This window comes from Ochotona curzoniae, unplaced genomic scaffold, assembly GCF_017591425.1.
Source record: "Ochotona curzoniae isolate NIBS_2020 unplaced genomic scaffold, NIBS_Ocur_1.0 patch79, whole genome shotgun sequence".
Lineage (NCBI taxonomy): Eukaryota > Metazoa > Chordata > Mammalia > Lagomorpha > Ochotonidae > Ochotona > Ochotona curzoniae.
Genome location: NW_024467060.1, coordinates 200,005 through 213,035, shown reverse-complemented (window position 1 = coordinate 213,035; position 13,031 = coordinate 200,005).

The window sequence follows — 13,031 nt, the reverse complement described above, 5'->3', positions numbered from 1 at the left end:
CTGGTGCGCATGCAAGGTGAGGTCCTTAGCCACTAGGCTATCCTTCTCTTGGACTGCCCCTGGGCAGCTGCGGAGTCCACCTCCTTTGGGCTTCATGCCTTTCTTCCATCCAAAGCGGTCCTGTTCCCCATCCCCCCCAGCCCCGCTCAGACCTCCATGCCTATTTAAGGCAAATCTTCTCATCTCCTGGTGCTGCAGGCTGGCCAGGTCTGATCTAAGGGAAAAGGGAGGGGAGCTCGGAATACCCTCTCAGGCCTTGGAGCCTCCTGGGAAAATCTTTGCCTCCCTCCCCTCACCCCCAGCCCTGGCTAGGATCCTCTTCTCTGAGAGGGAGCTCAATCCAGAACACAGAGAGGGAAGAAAGAGAGGGTGTCACATGACCAACCAGGGCAGTGGGAGGGCCAGGGCCAGGGCTAGCCTCTGACTTCACAACTGTCCTTTGGTGGTCAGTGAGGCCGAGAGACTTCCTAAGGCCACCGGATGAGGGCAGCCCTTGGCGTCCATGCCTCACTGCTTCCCTGCCAGGTCCTCTCTCTGGGGACATTGTGGCCCTCATCAGGGGTCAGGCAGCAAAGCCTCCTGCCTCAGCCTGCATGGTTCCCAGAGAGGTCCTCACTCCCCCACCCCCTTCCAGCTCCCCTCCTCCCTGTCCTCCACTGCCATTTCAGCACAGCCAGGCCCCATTGCAGGGCTCACATTCAGTTGGACAGACACGCCGCACAGGTGCCTCCTGCAGTCCAGGGGCTCATTTCCCACCACTGGGAGGAGGCTGGTTACAGATGTGCAATGCAGCCCAGCCTCTCTGTGGTCAGGTTGGCCACTTCCCACCCAGCCCCCTGCTAGTGCCCCTGGGAAAGCAGCAGGGGGGGGGGGTGGCCTACATACTTAGACTCTTACACCCACATGAGTGCCCCAGATAAACTCCTGGCCCCAGCCTGGCCAGGCCCAGCCATTGCAGCTATTTTGGGGAAAACCACAGGATGGAAGATCCTCTCTCTCTCTCTATGCCTTCAAATAAATGAAATAAATCTTTTTAAAATGCTGCCTGGGGAGTACCTCCCCAGCGTCTTATCAGAGTCTCTGGGTTTCAGCTCAGGCTTCACTTCTGATTGTTTCCTGGGAACAGGCAGCAGGAGAGGGAGCAGGCAACGAGGCCCTGCTGCCCATGTGGGAAATGCAGATGGAGTTCTGAGCTTCTGGCCAGCCACTGTCCTTGTCCTGGCTGTTGTAGACATTCTGGAAGTGAACCAGAGGATGAGAGGGCCAGCTTTGTGGCACAGCAAGCTAAGCGTGTACTGACAATGCTTGTATCCTGTATGGGAATGCCGGTTTGAGGTTTTGAGTTCTGGCTGCTTCCCCACCACCCACTTTTTTCTATTTTTTAAAAAGATTTATTATTTTAATTTTTAAAGATTAATTTATTTTTATTGGAAAGGCAGATATACAGAGAGGAGGAGAGACAGAGAGGAATATATTCCATCCAATGTTTCACTACCCAAGTGGCCACAACGGCTGAGCTGAGCCAATCTGAAGCCAAGAGCCTCTTCCGGGTCTCCCACAAGGGTGCAGGGTCCCAAGGCTTTGGGCTGTCCTAAACTGCTTTTCCAGGCCACAAGCAGGGAGCTGGATGGGAAGTGGAGCCACCGGGATTAGAACCAGCACCCATATGGGATCCCAGAGCGTTCAAGGTGAGGACTTGAACTGCTATGCTATTGCACTGGGCCCTTCTTGTTTTTTTTTTTTTTTAAGACTTATTTTGATTGGAAAGGCAGATTTTTATACAAAGAAGGAGAGAAAGACCTTCTATCTGCTGGTTCTCTCTCATGGCCAGAGCCAAGTTGATCTGAAGCCAGAAGCCATTTTCTTCCATGTCTTCCACATGGGTAGCGGAGCCCAAGGTTCTGGGTCATCCTCTGTTGCTTTCCTAGGTCATAGGCAGGGAGCTGGATGGAAAGTGGAGCAGTTGGAACACAAACTGGCTTCCATATAGGTTGCAGGCACTGCAAGGTGGAGGATTAGCCTATTGAGCCAACGCACCAGTCCCTGGCTGCTCCTTTCTTCTCCAGCTTCCTGTTAGCGAGCCTGGGAGCCGGTGGAGGGTGACCCAGTGCTTGGACCTTACCACCCGCGTGAGAGACCAGCATGGAGTTCCAGGTTCCTGGCTTCAGCTTGACCCAGCCTCAGTCATTGCAGTCCTTTGGGCAAATGAACTAGCAGATGGAAGGTTTTTCTCTGTCTCAATCTCTTTGTGTCTTCAGTAAATGAGATCTTTGTCTTTAAGTTCTGGTTGCGCCACTTCGACTCCAGCTTCCTCCTAGTGTGTCTGGGCAAGCAGCAGAGGATGGCCAAGTGCAATGTGGGTCCTGCCACACCTGTGGGAAACAGAGGATGCTCCTGGCTCCTGGCTTCAACGTTGCCCAGTCTTGGTTGAAGCAGCCATTTGGGGAGTGAGTCAGTATACATAAGATCTAGGTTTCTCCCTCACTGTGCTTTTCAAAATAAATAAAATAAATGTTTTAAAATCCCTTTTAAAATAAATACATCTCTCCCTTCCTCTGTCAGAAACGGGTTTGGAATAGGAGTTTCCCGAATGCTTCTTAGTGTGTGTGGACCTTGATGCTCACAGGCTGCTTCTCACCCTTCAGTTCTGTGCTTAGACGGCTGTCCGTGGCAAGGACCTGACCCAGGGAAGCCGCAGCATGTGGGAAGGACTTCAAGAGAGAAGATGGTGGAGGTGGTGCCTCGCAGCACAACTCAGGTGAGCAGGACAGGCAAGAATCAACCACAACTCTCACTCAACCACAACCCGCCAGAAGTCCAGAACTGCAGTCCTGTGCAACCAGCTCAGCATAAAACAAAAAGCCATCTGGAAGGGTGTGCTGGGTAGTTTCTTTCCATTCTCATGATAAAACTAGAAAGGCAAAAGGGTGGGAGGACACTTTTGTCTTGCTAAACAAACAAAAAAAACACCCTCTGGGCAAGCAGGCTGTAGACTTTTTTAAAAAAAAGATTTATTTTATTTTTATTGTAAAGTCAGATAATACAGAGTGGAGGAGAGACAGAAAGGAAGATCTTCTGTCCGATGATTCACTCCCCAAGTGGCCGCAACAGCTGGTGCTGTGCCGATCTGAAGCCAGGATTTCTTCAGGTCTCCCACGCGGGTGCAGCTGCTGGGATTAGAACCGGCGCCCATATGGGATCCCAGTGTGTTCTAGGTGAGGACTTTAGCCAGGACCCCAACCCAACTCCTTACACCTTCATCTGTCTTGTCTGAGTCCAATGGCAGTTTCCCAGAAGGCTGGACAAGCCTTGAAGGTCACTAAGGGGCCGGGAAGGGGGCAAGGCTTGGAAAGCAACAACAACGTCATGGAAGCTTGGCTCTGACCTCTGCCCGGCATCCGGTTCTAAGGGCTGCGCTGGGCCAGGGCCTGGGCCTGGAACTCATCAGCCCCACCTGTCAACGTTCCCTGCTAGCATGCAGGGGCCTTGGGTTATCACGCAGTGGCTGTGGGCTGAGCCGGACGACATGGCCTCAGGGCAGACGCCCAACTTCCCATCCCTGCTGGGAAGTTCAGGGCAGCGTGCTGCACTCCATTCAGCCAAGACCTATGCCCGCCCCTGCCCTCACTTGACTGGTCACTGCTATATGACAGGCTCTAAGAAGTATGTAGAGTCCTCATTTACTGCTTCCTTTCTTTGATAAATATTTATCAAATGTACAACGTTGTCTGACCCTGAGTGGACTCCAGGGAATCAGACACAAATTTCTGCCTATGTTCTAGCCAAAGAAGCTGCAAAAGAATGCAGAAAAGGGATGGCAAAGAAAAGAGATTCACTTTGCAGAGTAGTCAGAGAAGGCCCGAGCTGAGAGGGTTTTCATGAGGGCATTTGAAGAGGAAAATCTCTTGCACCTGGAAGAGGCAAAAGCCCAAGCTAAACAGGCAGGCCCTCAATAAACACATGTTGAAAAAGTTACAGATGGCCATCAAGATGTGTGCTCGCAGCCAAGATGGCTTAGTTTTATATTGGGAAAAAGAATGCATATACTCCCTGAAGCAGAGGAAGCAACAATTTTCAAGAAACCGAAGATCACACTATGGAAAACAGTGATTGAGGAGACACAGGAAAGGAAAGCCACCGAGTGGCAGAAGGTGCCCGGGTGTAGGACAGCTAGGCTGCATGCCCTTGGCAGTGGGAAGCCAAAGGGGCGAGGGCCAAGAGCTGCGAGCTGCCTAGAGAGACACCCTTCATCTCCACAGCCAGGTCCCCTTCACCAGGGCTGGAGGGCAGGGTGAAGGGCCACCCTCAGGGACCACAAAGGGCGGTCTGGGCGGGATGTTCCTATCAGAGCAGGATAACCAGCTCCACCTCCTGATTCCTGCTTCTTCCTAAGAATCAGCAGAGAGGGAAGAGAGCACCAGGACTGCACTTCTGCTTTCTGGCTTGGGCCATCCCTCCTCCTACCCAGTCCCCGCCCTCGGCCATTGTGGGCATTTAAGGAGTGAATAAACACAGAGCACTCTTCTGCCCTCTAATGTAAGTAATGTTTTATTTTTGATTTTTTTAAATCCAAACCTTTTCTTTATTATTACCTTTAAAAGATTTTTTTTTTATTATTGTAAAGTCATATATACAGAGAGGAAGATCCCCAAGTGACCGCAACGGCCAGTGCTAAGCTGATCTGAAGCCAGAAGCCAGGAGCTTCTTTCAGGTCTCCCACGTGGGTGCAGGAACCCAAGGCTTTGGGCAGTCCTTGACTGTTCTCCCAGGCCACAAGCAGGGAGCTGGATGGGAAGTGGAGCTGACACGATTAGATCCGGCGTCCATATAGGATCCCAGAGCATTGAAGGCGAGGACTTTAGCTGCTAGGCCACTGCGCCAGGCCCAAGTAAGTAATGTTTTTAAAAACTTTTAAGGAGCTGGGGTTGGTGCTGTGACATAGTGGGTAATACCACTGCCTGAGGCACCCACATCCCAATTGGGAGCCAGTTTGAGTCACAAATGGAACCATTTGTGATTCAGTTCACTGCTAATGCATCTAGGAGGGCAGTGGAAGATGACCCAAGTGTATGGACCCCTGCATCTGAGTGAGAGACCCGGAAGAAGCTCCTGGCTCCTGGCTTCAGATTGGCACAGCTCTGGACACTTGGGGAGTGAATTAGCTGAAGGAAGATCTTCTCATTCTCTCTCCTCCTTCTCTCTCTGTATATGATGTTCCAATAAAAATAAATAAATCTTAAAAAAAAAAAAAGACCCCAATTTTACAGATGAAAAATACACTGGATAAATGGAACAGTAGTGATGGTAGGGACTCAGTGAACTTAGAGACTCAGTAATAGAAAGGATCCAAAATAAAACAAAGAAGAAAAAACTAAAAAACAATCTGATAGAGTTACATGTTCACTAATTTCAGGACATGCCTGAGCCAACTTTATAAAGAGAAAAAGGGTTTATTTAGCACACAGTGTTGGAGGTTCAGTTCAAAGTTCAAGGGGCCACACTGCTTTGGCTTTGGGTGAGGACAATGCGTGGCAGTGGTGTAGGGCGTGAGAGAGGAAGATCATGGGCAGAGAAAGGCTGGGCCCAAACTCTGGCTCCGCTTCTGACCCATGGCTCTGCAAACTGTGAGACAAGAACTTAAATGAGGGGACAGGAAGTCTGTTTCAAGGGAAACACATTGGAAAGCTTTCATAGTACAAACCCACGGACAGGGGCTGGCTCTGTGGCTTAGGGGAGTAAAGCCTGTCTGCTATGCCAGCATCCCACTTGGGCACTGGTTCCCGTCCTTGGATGCTCCATTTCTAACCCAGCTCCTTGCTGATCACCTGGGAAAGCAGTAGATGCTGCCAGAATATCACGTCTGTTCTTTTTTTATTTTTTAAAAAAGTAATTTTTAAATTTATTTTTATTTGAAAGGCTGATTCATATCCATTTGGTTCACTCTGTATACCTGACTTTCTACTGACTGGCAATCTGGAGGCACTAGGATTGATGCCAAGGTAGGTATTTCTTTTTTTTTTGTTTTGTTTTTCAAGGTAGGTATTTCATGCGGTGGTTTCACCTGCTCCACCCCAGAACCGGAGGCTACTGTTATGGGAATGGAAAACACCAGAGCCACTTTGGAAAGCAGTTTGACATTTTGTTTGCTATTTTAATTTTTATTTAAGTATTTGAGAGGCAGATAACTCCCGTCTGCTAGTTTACTATTCCTCAAATGCCTTCCAGGGCTCCAGATGGGGCCTGGCACAGGTGCCTAATTGACATCTTCCATACAGGTGCCAGGAAGCCCACTCCTGAGCCATCATCACTGCCCCTGAAGCCTGCCTTAGCAGGAGGTGGGAACTGGGAGGCAGAGCAAGCTTTGGGACACAGGGGTAGGGGGAGGGGTATGTCTTTAACTACTGGGCCCATTGGTCAGCCCCAGTCTGGCAGGTGTTTGAGACACACACCTGCCAGCATGACTCCATCATTTTGCTGTTAGAAGCCCACAAGATATCAAAGTATAGACAAATAGCCCAAATGGTCATTAACACGTGAACTACACACAAATCACAGTAAGCCTTCCTCATTACTCAGCAGTAGAAAGTACACATTAGTGAACACGTACAACCTGGTTGAATCTCAAAAACAATTATGCTGACTGAAAAACAAAAAGTGTATCTTGTGGTTCTGTTTGAATCAAATTACAGAAAATATGAATTAGAGTGACTCAGTGGCTGAAGACAGGAGGTGGGCGTGTGTGGGGAGAAGGTGCAGATGGGTTGGCACAGCTCAGGGAAGAGCTGGGCCAGAGGAGACCCATGGTTTGTGGACATGAATGGTCTCACAAACATCTACAGACCTCAGAGCTTAACAAGCCCCAGAGTTGATGAACACGTACCTGTGCCTGTGAAATACACAGCGCACTCTCTCTAGCCGTAAATTCTGCAACTGTAGATCCAACTGATCCTGAAAATTCATGGGGGGAAAGGTTTGCATCTGTAATAAGCATATGCAGACCTGTTTTTCCTTCTTTATGATTCCCTGAATAACAGAATAGCTAGCAATATTTATAGAACACTCACATTGTTATTAGGTACCTAAGCAACATAGAGACGATTGAGGCCTATGGGAGGGAGCGGGTGTCTGGTGCAGGAGTTAAAGCTGACACCTTAGGATAACTTTGTCCTATATCCAAGTGCCTGGCTGTCAAGCTGATGCCAACTTCCTGTTACTGTACACCCTGGGAGGCAGCGGGTGATGGTTCAATTGGGTTCCTGCCATCCATATGGGACAGTTGGTTTCCTGGCTTCCAGCTTTGGCCTGCCTGGCCCATGCTGTGGTGGGCATCTGGGGAGTGAATCCAAGAATCTGCCTCTCAAATAGATTAAAGAGTAGATGTTGGCGCTATGGTGTAGTGTGTTAAGCTGCCATCTGCAATGGGGAGGGATTGTACATGGTTCAAGTCACAGCTGTTCCACTTCTGATCCTTGCTAAAGCTCTGTGCTAATGCACTTGGGAAAGCAGAGGATGATGGCCCAAGGAAAGTTTGGTTCCCTGCACTCAAAAGGGAGACCCAGAAGCTCCTTCCCAGCTCCTGGCTTCTGGCTGGCTCAGCCCTGGTCATTGCAGCTATTTGGGGAATACAACAGTGGATGGAAGGTCTCTGTTCCTCTTCTCTTTGTAATTCTTTCAAATAAATAAATAACTCTTCATAAATAAATAAAATTAAAGCATATGGGAGGGAGGGGAAGATGTGTATGGGTTATATGCAAATACCAAGCCCCTTTAAGTAGGGTACCCCAGTACCTGTCCACCATCACTGGTTGGATATCCAGAGGAACTAGTGTCTGGAGGCCAAGCCCCCAGCAGCTGGGAAGGAGGGGGACAATGTTGGCTCTCCAGTCCCTTTCCCAAGTGGAAGAACTCCTAAAACCCTGGCAATCTCCCAACTAGGTCTCAACTGAAGAGGGTATTTTTGTATGCTAATGGGCTAGCAGGTGGCTGGCCACCCCCAGGTACCTTCAGAAAGGGGTTGCTCATCTGAAAGACAAACAGGGGGATTGCAGCCTGGCCCTAAGGGGGGTGTGCTTGTGAGATACAACACTGGCCCTGAAAAGATTATTTATTTGAAAAAAAAAGACCTCTTATCATTAAAAAAGATCTCCTTCAAAAACTGCAACAGCTGGGGTAGGGCCAGGCCTAAGCCTAGACTGGAAATCCATTATCCTGGGCTTCTAGGTGGGTAGCGAGGAGGATGTAGGTTCCTGAAGCAGCAGCTTAACCTGTTGAGCCTTGGGACTAAACTCACTGTAACCAAATTTGGCCACCAACAGACAATGAGGAACAGCGGGTGGGACAGTGCTAAACCGGGCTCTTTAGTCCAGGTTTCCCCAGAGCCTTTCTCATGCTAATGCCGCAGGACACCACAGCAGACAGGTGGCAAAACAGGAACTGAGCCCCCCTACCCAACCCCGAGCTTACTTTGCACAGCACCCACCAGATCCACCCCCTTCTGGGAAGGTGGCCATTTTGCTCTGGCTACCCTGCCCTAATCTATCTCCAGCTCCAGCTTGCTACTCTCACACATATCCAAAATGACCACCTCCATTTTCTGCCCAGTCCTGACCTCCAGGCCCTGTATTTTTGCCTGTCCCTTGGTGGGGCTCCCACTCCTGTCTGCTCAGTTGCCCCTACCACACCTTCAGTCCAGAACAGCCTTGACCAGCCAGCCCCGGGTTTGGGCCTCGCGGGGTTCTTGGAGAGAGCTGGCAGAGTTGAAGGCTACCCAAGGGCTCTGCTTCCCCCTGGGCACAGTGCTGTGTGCTACAGGTTGCTCCAGTATCTAGTCAGAAGCATGAAAGAGATCTCTCAATGTAGGGTCAAGCACAGAGCTGGTATGGTAGCCCAGCTGACACCAGCCAAGAGTTCGCTCAAGTTCCTCCCCTCACCCTCAGTGGACTCCCCAGGGGAAGGAAGTCGCTCAAGGGCCAATCAGGGCAGGTTTCCCTGGGAAGCCAGGGGTCTGGAGCTCAGCCCACGCGCTCAGGAGGCTAGTGGCTTCCTATCAGCCAGCCCCTTTGGCCCCGGTCCCAGCCTGGAGTCCTGTAATGCAGGAAGTCCCTGGTTCCAGGCCTGTTTCCCAGACCTTTGCCACAGGTCATTCCATGTGTCCCAGAATGCCCAAGGCCTACTTACTGCACTTCAGGGGTGGGTTAGTCTCTCAGGGCAAATACAAAGTCCTCAGTATTTACCATATTTAAAAGACTAACAGGCAATCATCCACTTCCACCTGTTGGTGGTCGATTCACTCCCCTAGTGGCTCCAACAGGCAGAAGCCAGGAGCCAAGAACTTCATCTGGGTCTCCCACATGAATGCCAGAGGGACCTTGAGCTGTCACCTGCTCCTTCCCAGGGTGAGCATTAGCAGGAAGCTGGAATGGGGAGCAGCTGGAGGTGCTCCCTGACATGAGATACGGGTGTCTTAACCATGGTGCCAAAAATCCCACCTGTTCATCATTAGGCATGTGCAAGGTGAGGATTTTAGCCACTGAGCCATCATGCCAGGACTCGAACAGGCATACCTGTGTGTGCCCATAGGCAAAAGTTACCTACAGTGCCACCATACAGGTCCCTCTTCCTCTTCTTACAAGGCCAGAATGTCACCCCAGCAGCCCCACCCTCAAAGACCTCTTCCAAATACCACTAACACACATGGCAAGCTTCCAGCACACTTTTTGCCGGGGTACATTCACACACAGCCCCATCCATGAGACACTGTAGGAGACCAGCTCCCTTGGCTGGTGACTTTAGCCTTGGAAGCTCAGCTGCCCTGTCTGTGAAGGCTGCGTGTGAGCACAGACACTGGCAGTGGGGCAGGACAGGGCAGGGTACATGGCGGGCTCAGAGTCCACCCCGCAACCTTTGGTTAGTGGAGACGCCTTTTGGGATTGGGTGTGTTGTTTTTCAGCCACTGTCCACTTTCAGCTTCTGGCTACTCTGCTCTCCCCGTCCCGCCCTCCCACCCCCAATGTTGGGAAAGAAGGTTAAAGCAATTAGTGTAACACCTTTTTTTCTCAGGGACTTTACTATGGTAGAACTCCAGCTTTTCCATCGTTCAGCACTCACCACTGAGCCCCCTTTGCTGGGAGGGCAACCAAGGCTTCAAAGATGAACAGCTGAGCCTGGCCTAACTGGCTCACAGGCTAATCCTCTATCTGCAGCACCTGTATCTGATAGGAGCACTACTCCTAATCCTGGCTGCTCCACTTCCAATCCAGCTCCCGGCCTGTGGCCTGGGAAAGCAGCGGAGGATGGCCCAAGTCCTTGGAACCCTGCACCCATGTGGGAGACCCAGAAGAAGCACCTGGTTCCTGGCTTTAGATTGGCGTAGCTCTGGCTGTGTGGTCCCTTGGGGAGTGAACCAGTGAATGAAGATCTCTCTCCTTTCTGTAACTCTGCCTTCCAAATAAAAAATAATTCTTAAAAAGATGAACAGCAGACACAGTGCTAATCTTCAGTGGCCTCTGCTCAATTTCAGCCATGTGCTGGGAGCAGCTGAAATTCCTCGGGGCGGGGGAGGGGGGCACACACCCCATGTCTCAGGAAGGCCAGGTCTGAAGTCAGGTTCTTTTATACTCTCCCCGCCCTGGTACACGGCAGCTTTGAAGCCCATCAAAGACATTTGCTGAGTCAGAATCTCATTTAACACACCAAGCCTGTAAAGTGTCTGTGGTTTCACACAAAGCCTTTGCAAGGTCACCTGACCTGCAGGTGGTCATGCAAGTTGCCATGGTCACCTGGACACAGACTACCTGGGAAGCACTGTCTTGGATTTGAACCTGGGATCCAGGTTTACAAAGTGGCTCAGAGAGAGGCGAGAGAAGGCAAGAGCTCAGGGACTCCAGGCTGCAACGGCCCAGTCTCTGATCAGGAGCTCGCAACTGGCTCCAGGTGGGATGGTGGTCATCGTAGGCCCCAAGAGCCCACTGCGAGCTCCCACCCAGTGGGTCCCCACCTTACCCACCGTGGCCTAGAGACTAGTATCCTGCTACAGGGCTATATCCAGCTGCCCCACCACTGGGACATCTAATAGTGGCTGGGGGAAGCTGCCCTAATACGTAGGAACCTTGGATAGCAGGGGCAACAGGAAGATGAGGGAGAAAGTGCATTCATAATGGGAGGTAGGATGGGGTGGGGGTCTCCCTTCTGAGATCTGTTCCCCCCACCCCAGGGCAACTCCAACATGTAAGCACCAATTAAAAAAAAATGCCTTTGATCCAGCATGTTGGCTTAATGACTAAATCCTAATCTTGGAAGTGCGGGGATCCCATTGCATGCAGTTGCTCAGGATGTTGCTTTTGATGTTAGCTTCCCATATATCCCAGTGCTGGTTCTGATTCAGGTCTCAGAGGTTTCCCTTCCAATCCAGCCCCCTGCTAGTGCACCTGGAAAGCAGTGGTGGCTGGCCCAAATGCTTGGGTTTCCTGTCACTCATATAGGAGATGGGACCATCTTCCTGGCTCCTAGTTAGCCTAGCCTAGCCCTGGAGCCAGGAGACATTCGGGAAATGAACTAGTAGATAATCGCTTTCTTTCTGTCTTTCTTGTTGTCATTCTGCTTTTCAGATACCTGATACAATTTTAAAAAAGTTTCCTGGCGCAGTAGCCTTGCAGCTAAAGACCTTGCACACACTGGGATCCCACACAGGAGCTGGTTCTACTCCCGGTGGCCCTGCTTCCCATCCAGCTCCCTGCTTGTGGCCTGGGAAAGCCACAAACTGGGAAAGCGGTCAAGGATGGCCCAATATCTTGGGACCCTGTAGGCACGTGGAGGACCCAGAAGAGGCTCCTGGCCCCTGGCTTCGGCTTGGCGCAGCACCAGCCATTGCAGTCACTTTGGGAGTGAACCATCAGATGGAGGATCTTCCTCTGTTTCTCTCCTCCTCTTGTATGTTTAACTTTGCAAAAAAAATTAATAACTATGCCAGACATGGTGGCTTAATGGCTAAAGTCCTCGCCTTGAGTGAGCCGGGATCCCATATGGCACCAGTTCTAATCCAGGCATCGGACAGAAGCTCTTCCTCTCTGTCTCTCCTCCTCTCGGCAGATCTGACTTTGCAAAAAAAAAAAAAAAAAAGGATCATCTACTTCCTGTCATTGCTGCCCCTGGGTCACTGTTCCCTCTGAGCTTCAGCTTTCAGAACTTCAAAAGCTCTTTCCTTGAACAATTCAAATTGACCACAGTCTCGAAAATTGGCCAAGCTGTTCCTCCTGGGACAGGATCTTAAGGAAAGTGGAGTTTCGGATTTATGTAGGGAGACAGCAGGGAGTTCCTTTCAAGCCAAGATAGCAAAACAGCCAAGGAGAAGAATATTCTGGGGCCAAAGCTGGAGACAGTGTGGGAGGGGAGAACGTATTCTAGGGGTGTGTGGATTAGATAAAGCCAGATTGGTCAGTGGGTTCACAAGGTTGCATCTACCTGGAGGCTGAAAGTACCTCAAAAACTCGAGATCTAGTTTAGTGCCTACCAGGGGCTGGCTGGCTGTCCTCACACTAGGTCCAAAACAAGTACCGGCAAGGGGCGTGGGGCACGATGGGAGCCCAGGCTTCTCCAGTCAGACCACCTGCTCAGGGCAGTCCCGCGGTCCACTACAGCAGTAGGTGATAATTAATTTTACTAAATAAATCAATGTGCCCTTAGGAAGAAATCCTGTCCACCCTTCTACTCGATTTACTCACCTGTGAGAAGGCTGGCTGGAAACTCAGCCGCGCCCGCACACTAGGGTGCTGCAGTGGTTGGCGCGCTCGAACCTTACCAAGCAGGTGCTGGACACACGGAGGCTGCGCACTCGTCCAGGGTCTGGGATGCTCACCCGGGTTTTCCGAGGTCGCTGCCACCGCTCGTCGCTCTCAGCGCAGGTGCTAAGACTTAACTTGGCGGGTTAAGTTAGGACAGAAACCAGGCGCCGGGCGGGCGTCGGTCGCGCAGGGTGACGCCGGCGCGGGCGGTTCCTCTCACCTCGGGGTTGTGGCTCTTCGCGGCCAGATGGC